Below are 14,314 nucleotides of genomic sequence, written 5' to 3'. Positions count from 1 at the left end.
AGATCAGTGCATTAGTGATTTGAATAGACAACTGTAGTGCAACAATGTGGAAAGGAGCCTTAGGATGGGTATGAAAAGCTCTGAGGCTCTCTTTTCCCTTCTGTAAAAGGAGGGATTGCATACAGTTTCTCTCTTTCTCCTTGCAGGTCTAAAAGAGCTTGTGTGGAGCTCTGTGGAAGAAAGGAGAGAAGGAAGGAAGGCTGGTCAGTCAGTCAGGCAGGCAAGCTTTATACTAACACTGATTTTTCTCTGTAAAATTATTGCTGAATTTACTGTTTAGCTGAGCTTGCTCTGTGGGAAGTGTATGCCATTAAACATTTTGAAATGTGCTGGGCTGGAAGTGTATTTTGTTTTGTTTTGTTTTGTTGAGACAAGGTCTCGTTATTTAGTCCAGGCTGGCCTTGAACTCACTGTGTAGTGTTGGTCGGCCTCACTCATGGCAATCCTCCTACCTCGGCCTCCCGAGTGCTAGGATTATAGATGTGTGCATGCCTGGTTGGAAGTGAATTTTTGGAAGTCATTCCAGTTAGACTGGAATCTATTTATCAAGGTATCAGTTAAGTGAGCTACACTTAGGGTTTTATTTTGCAATTCCTGATTCCTTTTTTGATTAATTTTTTATTGTAGCTTCTTCAGGGTCTCCTTAGGCATTCATGATCTTCATGAATTATATTAAAAAAACCTTAACATCATGCATAATATCAAAATGCCATAGTGAAACATGATCTAGATTAATTTTTTTTTTTTTTTTGGTACCGGGGATTGAACTCAGGTCCTTGCGCTTGCGAGGCAGGTGGCAGAACCACTGAGCTAAATCCTCAGCCCTAGATTAATTTTTAATATCACTGTAGAGAAGTTTCTTCCTCAGACATTTGAGGTTTATAAATGTAATTATAAGATGGACATTTATAACTTATTATAAAATGTCATACCTGATATAAATTTATACTTATATAACTTATATGTGTTTAAAGTAGCAAATTATAGTCAGTTTCTGATTTTATACATTTAATTTGAATTAGTGTTCCACCATAAAGTCAGGAGTAATTTTATCAAAAAAGATACAGTGCAGAAATATATAGAACAGTTTTTTATATTTGAAAAGTATAATTCAAAATATCACATTTTGGGGCTGGCTGCCTCACAAGCACAAGGTCCTGAGTTTGATCCCTGGTACCAAAAACAAAACCCAACCAAACAAAACCCCAGTCAAACAAAATACCACATTTTAGTTTAAGTGAAAAAGTACTTTAAATAATTAAATTATCATTAGAAATAACTGTTCAAATTAAAGATTGCGACTATTTTATCCCATTTTGAATTGGGATGAAAAAGCCTGATACAGTACTTTCATTTAAAACTCAGTAATATATTCACCTTTAATGATGGCAGCCTTTTGCCTGTCTCTACTTATCCCCAGTCCAGCTCTCTAGACATATCCATTTTTAAAACATTGATAGACTTTGGTTTTTAGAGCAAAGGATGGAGCAGGAAGTACAGTTCCCATATGTCACCCCTCCAGACACACAGTTCATCTTGATTTTTTTTTTCATCCTCATTTTAACATCTTATATTAAAGGGGCACATATGTCACAATTGATGAATCAGTATTTATACTTTGGAGTTTTATTTTTGTTTTATGGTACTGAAAATTGAACCCAGAGGCTCCTAGGTAAATGCGCTACCACTGAGCCACATCCCTAGCCCTTTTTATTTTTTATTTTGAGACAAGGTTTCATTAAGTGCCCCAGCTGAACTTGAACTTGTGATCATTGTGCTTCAGCCTCCCAAGTAGCTGAGATTATAGACATGTGCCACGGTACCTGATGATACACTATTTTTAACTAAAATCCTGTAAAATGAATATATGATACTACAGCTTATATTAAGATTCAATCTGTGTTAAGAGCTTTTGATAGTTGCATGCTATATATACTATCACAATATTATATAGCAGTTACACTGCCCTGAAAAACCCATGTTCCACCTATTTATTTTTCATTTCTCTTGTCTCCCTGAGCTCCTTAGTATTGCTTCTACAATTTTGGCTTTTCCAGAATGTTGTATGTTTGGAATCATGTAGTATCTAGCTTTTTGAGACTGCCCTCTTTCAGTTCAAAAGATGTATTAATTCACCAGGATGTAGCCCATTGGTAGTTATTGCCTACCAATAACTACCAAGCATGTGCAAGGACCTTGGTAGACCCCCCCCCCGCATGAGGTGGGGGCTGTGTGGAGGGAGAGAGAGGAGGGAAGTAAGAAAGGAGAAAAGGAAGAATGGAGGAGTGAGAACAGTAACAAGTAAACTTGCTATAAACATTTCCAAGCATGGATTTTAAAAACCTTTTTATTAGTACATATTTGTCATATATATTGATCAGATTCATTATAGAGAATTTGTACCTGTACATAATATATCTTGATTCTTCTTTTTTTCCCAATCCTGTCCCCTGTCTTCCCCTCCCCATTTACAAAAGCTTTGTTTCTATTTTTCCTTCTATTCTCTTTTTCCTTTTCCCTTCCTTCTCTCCTCCTCCCTCCCCCCTCCCTTGTTCCTCTTCCCATTTGAACATGTTCCTCCTACTTCCCAATATCTGTCCTCCATTATGCTCCTTGTTTACCATTTGGGTTTCTCATACAAGAGAAACAATGTGATATTTCAACTTGTGTGTCTGATTTATTTCATTAAAGATTATGGTCTTGAGGTGCATCCATTTTCTTATAAATGACTCAAGTTTATCCTTTATGGCAGAGTAGTACTCCATTGTACATAAAAGTCACATTTTTTTTTTTCCATTCATCTGTTCACGGGCATATGGGCATAAGGGCTGCTTCCAAGATTTTGCTATTATAAATTGTGTTGCTATGAACATAGGCATGCATATATCACTATGGTATGATGCTTTTAACTCTTAGGAGGATACCAAGGGAGGGAACAACTGGTCAAATGGAATCTCTTGTTTTAGTTTTAGTTTTTGTTTTTGGTATCAGGGATCAAACTCAGGACCTTGCACTTGTGAAGCAGGCGGCAGAACCACTGAGCTAAATCCCCGGCCCTCTAGTTTTAGTTTTTTAAGGAATCTCCATGCTGGTTTCCATAGTGCTTGTACCAGTTTACACTCCCACCAGCAGTGCAGAGGGTTCTTTTTTCCCTATAGTTTTGCCAGCATTTGTTATTGGTTGATTTCTTGATGATAGCCATTCTTTCTGGAGTGAGATGGAATCTTTGTGTTGTCTTAATTTGCATCTTTTGAATTACCAGTGATGTTGAACATTTTTTTGTGTATTTATTTGCTCTTTGTACTTCTTCATCTGAGAAGTATCTGTTCATTTCAGATGCCCATTTCTGGATTGAGTCTTTAAATTTGTGGGGGGTCTGATTTTTTTAGTTTTTTATACATTCTAGATGTTGGTCTTTTGTCAGAGGAGTAGCTGATAAAATTTTTTCCCAATCTGTGATTGTCACTTCACTCTCCTGGTGGTTCATTTGCTGTGCAAAAGCTTTTTAATTTGATGTGATCCCAGTTGTTGATTCCTTGTAATATTTCCTGTGGGAATCAGAGTTTTGTACATAAAGTCTTGAGAAGACTCAAGAGCTCATAGTAAAAGATACGAGTCTAGTTTTTATCTTTGGCATGTGGAAAGCCAGTTTTCCCAGTACCATTTATTAAAGAGGCTTTCTTTTAGTGAAGGTGTTTGGCCCCTTTGTCAAAGATAAGGTAGCTGAGTGTGTTTGGAGTTGTTTCTGCTTCTTCTATTCTGTTCCATTGATCTTTGGGTCTGTTTTGTTTTATTTTTGCCAGCACCATGCTGTTTTTATCATGGTAGCTTTGTAGAATAACTTCAAATCGGGGACTGTGATGGTCCCTGCCTTGCCCTTGTCCAGAATTGCTTGTGCTATTCTAGTTCTCTTCTGGTTCCATATAAATTTTATGATTTTTTTCTCTAGTTCTATGAGGTATGCTATTGGTGTTTTGATTGGGATTGTATTAAATCTGTATAACAGGTTTGGAAATGTGGCCATTTTCACTATATTGGTTCTGCGTATCTAGGAATGGGATATCTTTCCCTTTTCTGATATCCTCTTTGATCTCCTTTTTTAGAGTACTGTAGTTTTCATTATATAGATCTTTCACTTCCTTTGTTAGTTGGATTCCTAAGTATTTCATTCTTCTTGCTACTATTGTGAAAGGTATTGTTTTCCTAATTTTTCTCTCAGTGAGTTTGTTATTTGTGTACAGGAATGCTATTGATTTTTGAGTGTTGAGTTTGTATCCTGCTATGCTGCTGAATTTGGTTATTCTAGGAGTCTTTTGCTGGAATATTTGGGGTCTTCTACGTAGAATATCATGCCATCAGCAAATAATGGTAATTTAACTTCTTTTTCTATCTATATTCCTTTTATTTCTTTCTCATCTAATTGCTCTGGCTAATATTTCCAGAACTATATTGAACATTTCTGATTTTAGAGTGAAGGCTTTCAGTTTTTGACCATTTAGTATAATGTTGGCTCTTGGTTTGTCATAGAAGGCTTTTATCAGGTAGTGATAAAGACCTATTCTAATTCTCTGTCGAGTTTTTGTCATGAATGAGTGTTGAACTTTGTCAAATGCTTTTTCTGCATCTATTGAGGTGATCGTGTGGTTTTTGTCCATGGTTCTATTAATGTGATGTATTACATTTATTGATTTGCATATGTGAATTATCCCTGCCACCTTGGAATGAATCCTACTTAGCCATAGTGTATAATCTTTTTTTTGGTACCGGGGATTGAACTTGTATACTCTTTTTAATGATTTGCTGCATTCTGCTTCCCGGTATCTTATTGAAGACTTTTGCACTTGTGTTCATTAGGGAGATTGACCTGTAGTTCTCTTTTTTGGTTGGATTCTTCTCTGGTTTTGGTATCAGGGTAATGCTTGCTTCCAGGAATGAATTTGGGAGTATTTTTTCCTTTTCATTTTCATTAAAGAGTTTGAGGAGTAGTAGCATTATATATTCTCAAAGTTTTTGTAGAATTCAGTAGTGAATCCATCAGGACCTGGGCTTTTCTTTGTTGATAGTTTTCTTTTTATTATGTCTTCAATTTCATTGATATTGGGTTATTTAAAATTTTTATATCTTCTTGATTCTACTTTGGTAATTCATATATATATCTATGAATCTGTCCATTTCTTCTGAGTTTTTCATCTTATTGGAGTACAGGTTTTTGTTTTTGTTTTTTTTGGTACCAGAGATCGAACTCGGGTCCTTGCGCTTGCGAGGCAGGCAGCAGAACCACTGAACTAAATCCCTGGCCCTCATTGGAGTACAGGTTCTTAAAGTAGATATCTTTGATTTTCTGGAATTCTGCAGGATCCATTATGATTTCACCCTATTCATTCCTAATTGCATCATTGGTTTGGGTCCTTTCTTTCCTTTTTTTTGATTAGGTTGGCTAAGGGTTTTATTTAATTTTTCAAAGAACCAAGTCTTCAATTCATTGATTCTTTGTTTTCTTAGTCTCAATTGCATTAATTTCTTCTCTGATCTTTATAATTTCCTCCCTTGTATGCATTTAGAATTTAATTTGGTCTTCTTTTTAGAAGCTTGAGGTTCAACACTATTTGAGATCACTCTGTTTTTCTGATGTGGGAATTCACTGCTATATATTTCCCTTGTAGGAATGCTTTCATTGCATCCCATAAGTTCCAGTATATTGTACTGGTGCTATTGTTTAATTGTAGAAACTGTCTAATTGCTTCTTTAATTTTACCTGTGACCTACTGATTGTTCAAGAGGATGTTTACATACTTTTTGTAGTTTCTTTTCCCATTGAGTTCCATTTTCATTATCCGTGCAGGTTTTTATGTAAACATAATTTTTATCTCATTTTTTTAAATATCTAAAAACAGGATTGCTTTATCACTCACCCCCCCCCACCACCACCCCTGAGCTGCATTGCCATCCCTTTTTTATTTTGAGACAGTCTTACTAAATTGCCCAGGCTGGGCTCAAACTTGCAGTCCGCTTGCCTCAGCCTCCCAGAGTGCTGGAATTACAGGCATGCACCACCATACTCAGCTTATATTTCTCTTTATAAGAAACTGTCAAACTATCTTCCAAAGTGGTATTGCTGGATTATATGTTAATTCTGTGTTTAATTTTTAAAAGAATTACCATGTTTTCCCATAGCATTTGCACAACTTTTCATTCCTAAAGACACTATACAAGGGTTCCAGTTTTTCCACATCCTTGTCAACACTTGTTTTTTGTTTTTTTGATAGTAGCCATACTTAATATGAGTGTGAAGTGGTACCTCATTGTGATTTTAATTTGCATTTCCCTGATGATTAATGATATTGAACATCTTTTCACGTCCTTATTGGTCATTTGTGTATCTTCTTTGGAGAAATGTCTGTTGAAGTCTTTTGCCCAGTTTTAAAGAACTCTACTTTGTTGTTGAGTTCTGGAAGTTTGTATATATTCTGGCTGTCAACCCCTTATCAAATACTATATTTGCAAATATTTTCTCCCATTCTGTAGATTTTTGCCCTCTACTATTCTTTTATTCATTGATACACCATAGTTTTTAATCTTAATAAAGTCTAGTTTTTCTGTTTCTTCTTTTGTTGCCTGTGCCCTTGGGGTCATATCCAAGAAATCATTTTCAAATACTGTGTCTTGAAGCTTTCCCCCTTATATTTTCCTCTAGATTTTTTTTTTTTTTTTTTAGTTTCAGTGCTTACAATTAAGTCTTTGATCCATCTTGTTAGTTTTGTATGCATTATAAGATTCTAGTTTCGTTCTTTGGAATATGGATTCCAGTTTTCCTAACAGAATTTTTTGGAAAGATTGTCCTTTCCCCATTGAATGATCTTGGCACTCTTGTAAAAATATTGTTTGACTATATATGTAAGAGTTTATTTCTGGGCTCTATTTCTTTGGTCTTAATACTAGTTCTACATTGTTTGGGTTATTGCGTCTTTGTAGACTTTTTTGAAATCAGAGTATGAGTTTGCCAACTTTGTTCTTTTTTTTTTTCCATTGTTTATTGGTACATTTTAGGTATACAATACAGTTACATTCATCATTGGGATCTTATATCTTTACATGATGAATCTTGGTTCTTATTTTTTTCCCCTTCCCTGCCCTCCCTTCACCCCCTCCACCCTTCCCTATTTACAAAGACTTTGTTTGCATTTTTTTCCTTTTCTCATATTTTTTCTTTTCCCTTCTTCCCTTTCCCCTACCTTTCCCTTCCCCTACCCCTTTAGACCTTTTCTTCCTATTACACAGTATCAATTATACATTTTTTAAATTACAACATCAAGATTTAGAGGACATTACCACAAATTTTACAGAATTTAAAAGGATATAGAAAGCATATTACAAAAATCTTTTTTGAAATAAATTTGACAACTTCTATGAAGTACTTTGGAAGACAAATTAATGAAACTGACTTTGGAAGGAATATAAAATTTGAATAGCACCTATTAAAGAAAGTATATTCCTAGCTTGAAAACCTACCTATATGACAGCAACAGACTCATATACATTTTAACTGATAAATTATATCAAACATTTAAAGCAGAAAAAAGGAATACTTCTCCCCTCATTTTAGGAAATCAGCATTGGGCTAATACTAAAACTGGATAAAGATAATAGAAGAAAAAAATATGAACATAGATAAAAATTTGTTTAACAAAACAGTCTATTAGAAGTCAGATCTGGCAGTATGTAGAAAGTAGTTTTATTATAGGGATGGCAATGTTGGTTCAGCGTTGAAGATCCATCCCCATAAGTCATCATTTTAACAGAAGAAAGGAAAAAGCCATATGATCCTATCAGTAGTTGCAGAAAAAGTATTGGACTAAATTCTACAGCTGTTCATGGTAAAAGCTATCAGGAGTCTAGAAGTAAAACAGAACCTTCTCAACAGATTAAAGACATGTACTACATACTTACAGCAAAAACGCCTTATATGAATGGAAAAGATACAATGCTTTCTCCCTAAGGTGGGGAACAAGGGGAGATATGCCTACTTTTTATCTGTCCATTAAACTTTGAAACATAGGCCCAAACCAAAATAGCCTGGCAATAAAAATAAACAAATAGCATAGGATTGGCAAGGTAGAAGTAAAATCTTCATATGTAGATGAAATGATCATTTACAGAAAAAATACTAAGAAATCTCTAGGAGGCCCTAGAACTTGTATTTGAATTTAGCAGGATTAGAAAACAAGGTATATATAAAAATTCAGGATTATGTATACTTGTTATAAATGAAGAATTGGATATTGAAATTTAAAAGTTATGTAGGAGTAAAAGAACATAGAAAAGTAAAAAAAAAATAACAGTGTTGGAAGACATTTAATACCTAATTTTAAGACTTCCTCTAAAGCTACAGTAATCAAGGCAATGCCAACTTTGTTCTTTGTTTCAGTTTTTTTAACTCTTCAAAGTTCCTTGAGATTCCATAGGAATTAAAGGATTTTTTTATTTCTGCAAAAAATATTATTGGAATTTTAATAAGGATTGTTTTGAAACTAAATCACTTTAGATAGTTGTGGTAGATTAACTAATGGTCAACTTCTAACACCCAGCTGAACTGAATCAGGGTGGTCTGGGCATGGAAGACCCACCTGAGGATCATTGCCAATAGCCATAAAAAGAGAACTGGAGGAAAAGATCGTGGGCTGTTTTTCTAGGATCACCTTGGTTCTCCTGATGCAGACTTAGCTGTTCTACGATTCTGGAAAAGATGGCCACATTTGTGCAGGAAAGATGGCTGTGGTTGTGTTCATTACTTAATGCATAGTTCACAAACAAAAACAATTTTATCAAATGCTTCTGTTTGCAAACCAAATTGTTCCCAAACAAAAGCATTTGAACCAAGGTACCACTGTATTTTATCCCAGCAAAGAGAAAGGGAGACAGATTTTGGTTCCAGAGAAGTGAGATTATTACTGTGATGCTGCTTGACCATATGGTTCAGAAACCTTTGAAAAGGTTTGTAGGAGGAGTTTGGAAAGGTCTGGAAATGCAGACCTAGAATGCTATAAGCTGAACTTGATGGGACATTCTGGTCAGAACTTTGTCGTAGTCACTTTCTCATTGCTTGGACAAAATACCTGACACCCAAAAGTTAAAGGAGGAAAGGTTTATTTTAGCTTACAGTTTGTAAAAGTTTCAGTTTATAGTTGGCAGCATAGCAGAGGGGCATTGTGGTGGATTGGCTAATGGGCAACTTGTAATGCCCAGCTGAACTGAATCAGCATGGTCTAGGCGTGGAGGATCCACCTGAAGATTGTTACCAATAAAAAGAGAACTGGAGGGGAAGATCTTGCCCTGTTGATTGTCTAGGAGAAGCTTGCTGTGGTTGGTTTTCCTGATGCAAAGTAGGCTGTTCTCGTCGGAGGAGGAGCTCAGGGCCTTGGTGTCGGTGGGTATGGCTCCTGTTTTCATCAGGGGAGCTCTGATCTTCACTGTGAACATCACTACCTGGCTCTAATGTAGATCCCTCAGCCTCGTGGCACAAATCTTTCATCCCGCTAGTGTAGGTTTTCTGGCTTCCACCACTGGCCTTTGGGCTTTTTGGGTGCAGATCCTCAATACAGACAAGCATGAGACACTGCGGTGGACTCTAGGGCACTGGCTGGACTCAGGAGGACAGTGCCTTGGTCTCTAAGCCTTTAGCTGGACTTGTGTGGGACATTGCTGTGGGATCCAGGCCCTTGGCTGGATTCTTTAGGCCTCTAGTGTGTGGCTAATCTCTTGCACTCCTCCATATTTGACTTTTTAGCTAAATATCATAAAATAATACTATAAATTATGTGTCCTGTATTAAATGTATTTCCTTGTCAAAACCCTGACTACAACAATAGTATTGACATTTTAACCATATTAGGTTTTCTAATTCATGAACATAGGATGTCTTTGCATTTATTTATATCTTCTTTTAATTACTTCTGGCAATTTTGTAGTTTTTACTGTACTACAAGTCCATCTCCTTGGTTAGTTCCTAAGTATATAATTCTTTTTGATGCTACTATAAATGCAGTTGTTATCCTGTTTTCATTTTTGGGTTGTTTCATTATTGATGTACAGAAGCACAACTGATTTTTCATGTTGATTTTGAATCCTGTAGCTTTTCTGAGTTTTTTATTCGAATACTTTTTTGTGCTACTTTTATGATTTTCTACAGTACAGGCTCCTATCATCTATGAACAGACATAATTTTCAATTTGAATACCTTTTGTTTTTTTAATTACCCTGGCTAAACTTCTGATAGTATGTTAAATAGATACAGCAAAATAACATATTTGTATCTTGTTCATATCTTAAAGGGAAAGTAGTCTTTTACCATTTCATATGATGTTGCCTATGGGTTTTTAAAGTATGCTATTTATTATGTTTTGGTTTCTTCTATTACTAGTTTATTGAGTAGGTTTTTTTCTGCATTTTTTTATTCATTAAGTTTATTGGTATGTGTTAGGTATACAATATGATGACATTCATCATTGGGAATTTGTACTTTCACATGATATATCTTGGTTGTTATTTTTCCCCCCATTCCCCTGCCCTCCCTTCAACCCCTCCACCCCTTTCTGTTTACAAAGACTTTGTTTCCATTTTTTCCTTTTTCATATTTATTCCTTTCCCCTACCCCTCCCACTTCTCCTCCCCTTTTGGACCTTTTTTGCCTCATATAATCTATTATACATTTTGTGAGTAGTTTTTTTATTTGTTTGGTTTTTTGGGGGGTTTTTTTGGTACCGGGATCGAACTTGGGTCCTTGCACTTGCAAAGGAGGTGTCAAAACCACTGAGCTAAATCCCCGGCCCAGTAGTTTTTTTAAATTATGAAAATGTTCAATTTTGTTACAAGCTTTTTCTTTTATCAATTGAAATGATCAAATGGTTTTTTTGTTTCATTGTTAATGGGGCATGTTACATTGATTCATCTTCTGATATCAGGATCAAAACTGCTTGTGCCAAGCCTTAAGCAAAATGAAAAAACATAATGTCACTTGGTCATGGTATACAATAATTTTAATATTCTGATGAATTTAGTTTGCTAGTATGTAAAAATCAATATTCATAAGCGAATATTGTGTTTTCCTATTGGGTTTTTTGTTTTGTTTTTTGGTGCTAGGCGTAGAGCCCAGGGCCTGGAGCATGCTAATCATATTCTTTACTCTTGTGCTACAATTCCAGATTTATTTATCTGGCTTTGAAAGTATCAAGGCAATGGCAGTTTCATAGACTGAGGAAGTGTTTCCACTTCCTCAGTTTTTTGGAAGAGTTTGAGAATGATTGGTATTAGTTCTCTAAATGGTAGCAGAATTTACCAATGAAACTATCTTACCTAGGACTTCTTTGTTGAGAGATTTTGATTACTTATTCAATCGCCTTATTAGTTATAGGTTTATTCAGATTTTCTATTCCTCATTCATTTTTGATACGTTTTGTATTTTTAGAAATTTGTCCATTAGTCTATGTTGGTCATAATTGTTTAAACCAGAAGAGAATTAGTTGAAACACACACAGTAAGATTTTGAGTTTTAAATCAGTGCTTCCTCTGACAGAACAAATCAGAATTTGGTTATAGCTTGTCAACTGGCAAAGTATCTTTCCCATATAAATCATGCATGCAAGTTGTTAAAGTCATCATATTTTCAGTGTATAAATGGGCAAAAAGAAATGTTTAAGCCAGGTGCAGTGGCACATGTCTATAGCAATTCCTTATACCACACTGGGGCAAGAGGATTCCAAGTTTGAGCCCAGGCTAGGCAACTCAGCCAAGACCTTGTCTCAGAATACAAATAAAAAGGAGTGAGCATGTAGCTAAGTGTTAAGGCCCTGGGTTCACTTCCCAGTAGTAGGGGAAAAAAGTTTAAATGGGTTAAAAAATAGTGGTGATATATTTAAATTTATTTTTGGATAGAAATTTAAAAATTCCTATATAACAAAAATAGAAAATGTGAAAATGTTGATAATACTCAATACAGGGGATATTAAGTTGATACTACCATATTTATATTTAGAAAGCCATGTGTGTTAATTCTTTGAGGTAATAATTCCTTTTGGGTGAAGAATTCTGAAAAAACGAGCTGTAAACAGAAAGGTGTTCAGTTTGGTGTTACTTAGGATAGTAGATACATTTAAAATAATTCGTGTCCAAACTTGGATAATGCTAAACTGACTATAATATGTACATTTGATTCAGCCATGAAAATAATTATTATAAGACAGTATGAAAAATATTATGACATTAAAATAGAATGCAAATTTATGCTTTGTTTATAATTATAAAAATTATTCTTGGGTATACAAACAAGTAGTTCTTAAGGGAGTATTGAAAGTAAAAAACAATTAATTTTAACTGGTGAATTTTGGTTGTTTTTCTTGTTTTATTCTTATAGTGGTTCTTAATATTCAGTTTAAAATAATTCAGGATCTATTCTTGCCAAAAAAGTAAACTAAAACCTATAACTAAACTATAACTAAAACTAAAATTTCTGTATCTAACAATTTATAGGAACTACAGAGTTAAACACATTAAACATCACAAGGAAACAATCAGTGAAATCCAGATTGTGAGAAAGTGTAGGACAATGACTTAGTCTCTTTTTAAATTTATTTTTGATTAGTACATGTTTGGAATTTGGTATATAGTAAGATATTTCCACAGTGTAATAATTTCAACTGTGAAAATATGTAATTCTGTACCTGCCTGGCAGGCACAAGTTCCTGAGTTCTATCCTCAGTACTGCAAAAAAAAAAAAAGAAAAAAGAAAAAATGTGTAATTCTTTTTATTTCTAAAATTAACTTTATGACTCTAAGCTTCTAGCTTAGAGAACTTGGAAGAAGGTACTTAGATGATTTTCATTGACACTGTGTCACTCCAATCTCATTGGAAGGCCAAGGGATTTCTCTCAGGTGTCTTTTGTAAGGATGCTAATCATGGTCATGAGGATCATGACCTAATCACCCTCACCAAAGGCCCCTCTGCATAATACCATACTTTAGGGGTTAGGAATTTAAAATATGTATTTTGAAGGGGCACAAACATTCAGACCATGACACTTGTCACTCCACTGTATTGTAAATCAGTGTTTTCATAGAATTTTTGAGGTTAAGTGAAGCATGCAAAATAAATAGAATCACTAGTGTTTATCTAGTTTGCTGTAAACTTGATCAAGTCATTTAACCATCTAAACTCAATTTCTTTCTATAGAAACTAAGGGTACCCTATCTTCTCTTCTCCCTACATGTTAAGAGCTGTTTAGAGGGTTGGAGATTTAGCTCAGTGGTTCCACTGCCTGCCTCACAAGCGCAAGGTCCCAAGTTCGATCCCCAGTACCAAAAAAAAAGAGTTGTTTAGAGAACATAAAGCCCATTGAAAACTAAATTAACAACCATAGTATCTAGGTGTTTTTACCAAGTAGGGGGGAAGATGATCATCTAATATTAACTTTGATATGGCTTTCTATCACTTGGTTCAGCTTTGTAACATATAGGATACCTCGTGGCCATAAAAGCTGGAGAAGTAGAATTTATTCTACTAAAAAGTTTTCTTCCTATATGAAGTTCTATGTGATAAAATACTAAAGAATCGTCAAGCAAATAAATATTAAATCTTAACAGGAACCCGAGGAAATTATTAATGAATAGTGTGGAGAGGAGAAGGAAATATGATTCAATTAAGCCCAGAAGGTAAAAATGAGGTTCTGAAACGTAGCATGTCTGATTTTGGTTGCCTGCTTTGATTTCTTGTATCTGGAGCTGTTCTTATTTTTATGATTGAGCGGTATATTTTGATCCCTTCTTAGCAAACAGTGAAAACAGCTGGTTTGGTTATTATTCTACACATAAGATTTGTAGAAAAATAAGTTAAAACTCAGAAATTCCAATCTTTGTTCATTTTATCCTGCTGTAGTTCCTTTCCAAACAGAAATAGCACATGCAAACTATCTTTAAATGCCCGTGTTATGTGATTGTGCATAGAAATTTGTCTAAGGGTCACTCAAATGTTTTGATCTGTTTTCCCTTGCTGTGTGAGTTAAGCCAAGATTTTTATTTTCTGCAGAATTTATTGATTTCTGTATTGTTGACAGATTTGTAAATCTCACTCTTCCTTATGAATTGTGCAGCTTCCTTGAGAGCTGATTTGGAGGTTCTAGCAGGGGAGTACAGCTACTTGTATACCCTTGACTGGGAAATGCTTCTCCTCTATCAGGGGTGGTCCTCCTCTTCAACCAAGCAAATAGCCTCAAAGCTTAGGGAGGGATGCACATGGAGTGGTGAGGGGGCAGGGAACACCTGCTTA

General features: G+C 35.1%; 1 protein-coding gene across 3 annotated transcripts in view; it reads left to right on the top strand.

Annotated features, from left to right (window-relative positions):
* Nucleotides 1-14,314, top strand: part of Zfyve9 (zinc finger FYVE-type containing 9) — a 172,902-nt gene that overhangs the window by 78,083 nt on the left and 80,505 nt on the right. The gene's annotated exons all lie outside the window — the stretch shown is intronic.

Source organism: Heterocephalus glaber, unplaced genomic scaffold (genome assembly GCF_053883595.1).
Source record: "Heterocephalus glaber isolate CG9 unplaced genomic scaffold, H.glaber_assembly_v1.0 deba00001451, whole genome shotgun sequence".
Lineage (NCBI taxonomy): Eukaryota > Metazoa > Chordata > Mammalia > Rodentia > Bathyergidae > Heterocephalus > Heterocephalus glaber.
This window is presented reverse-complemented; position numbering and strand designations above follow the sequence as displayed.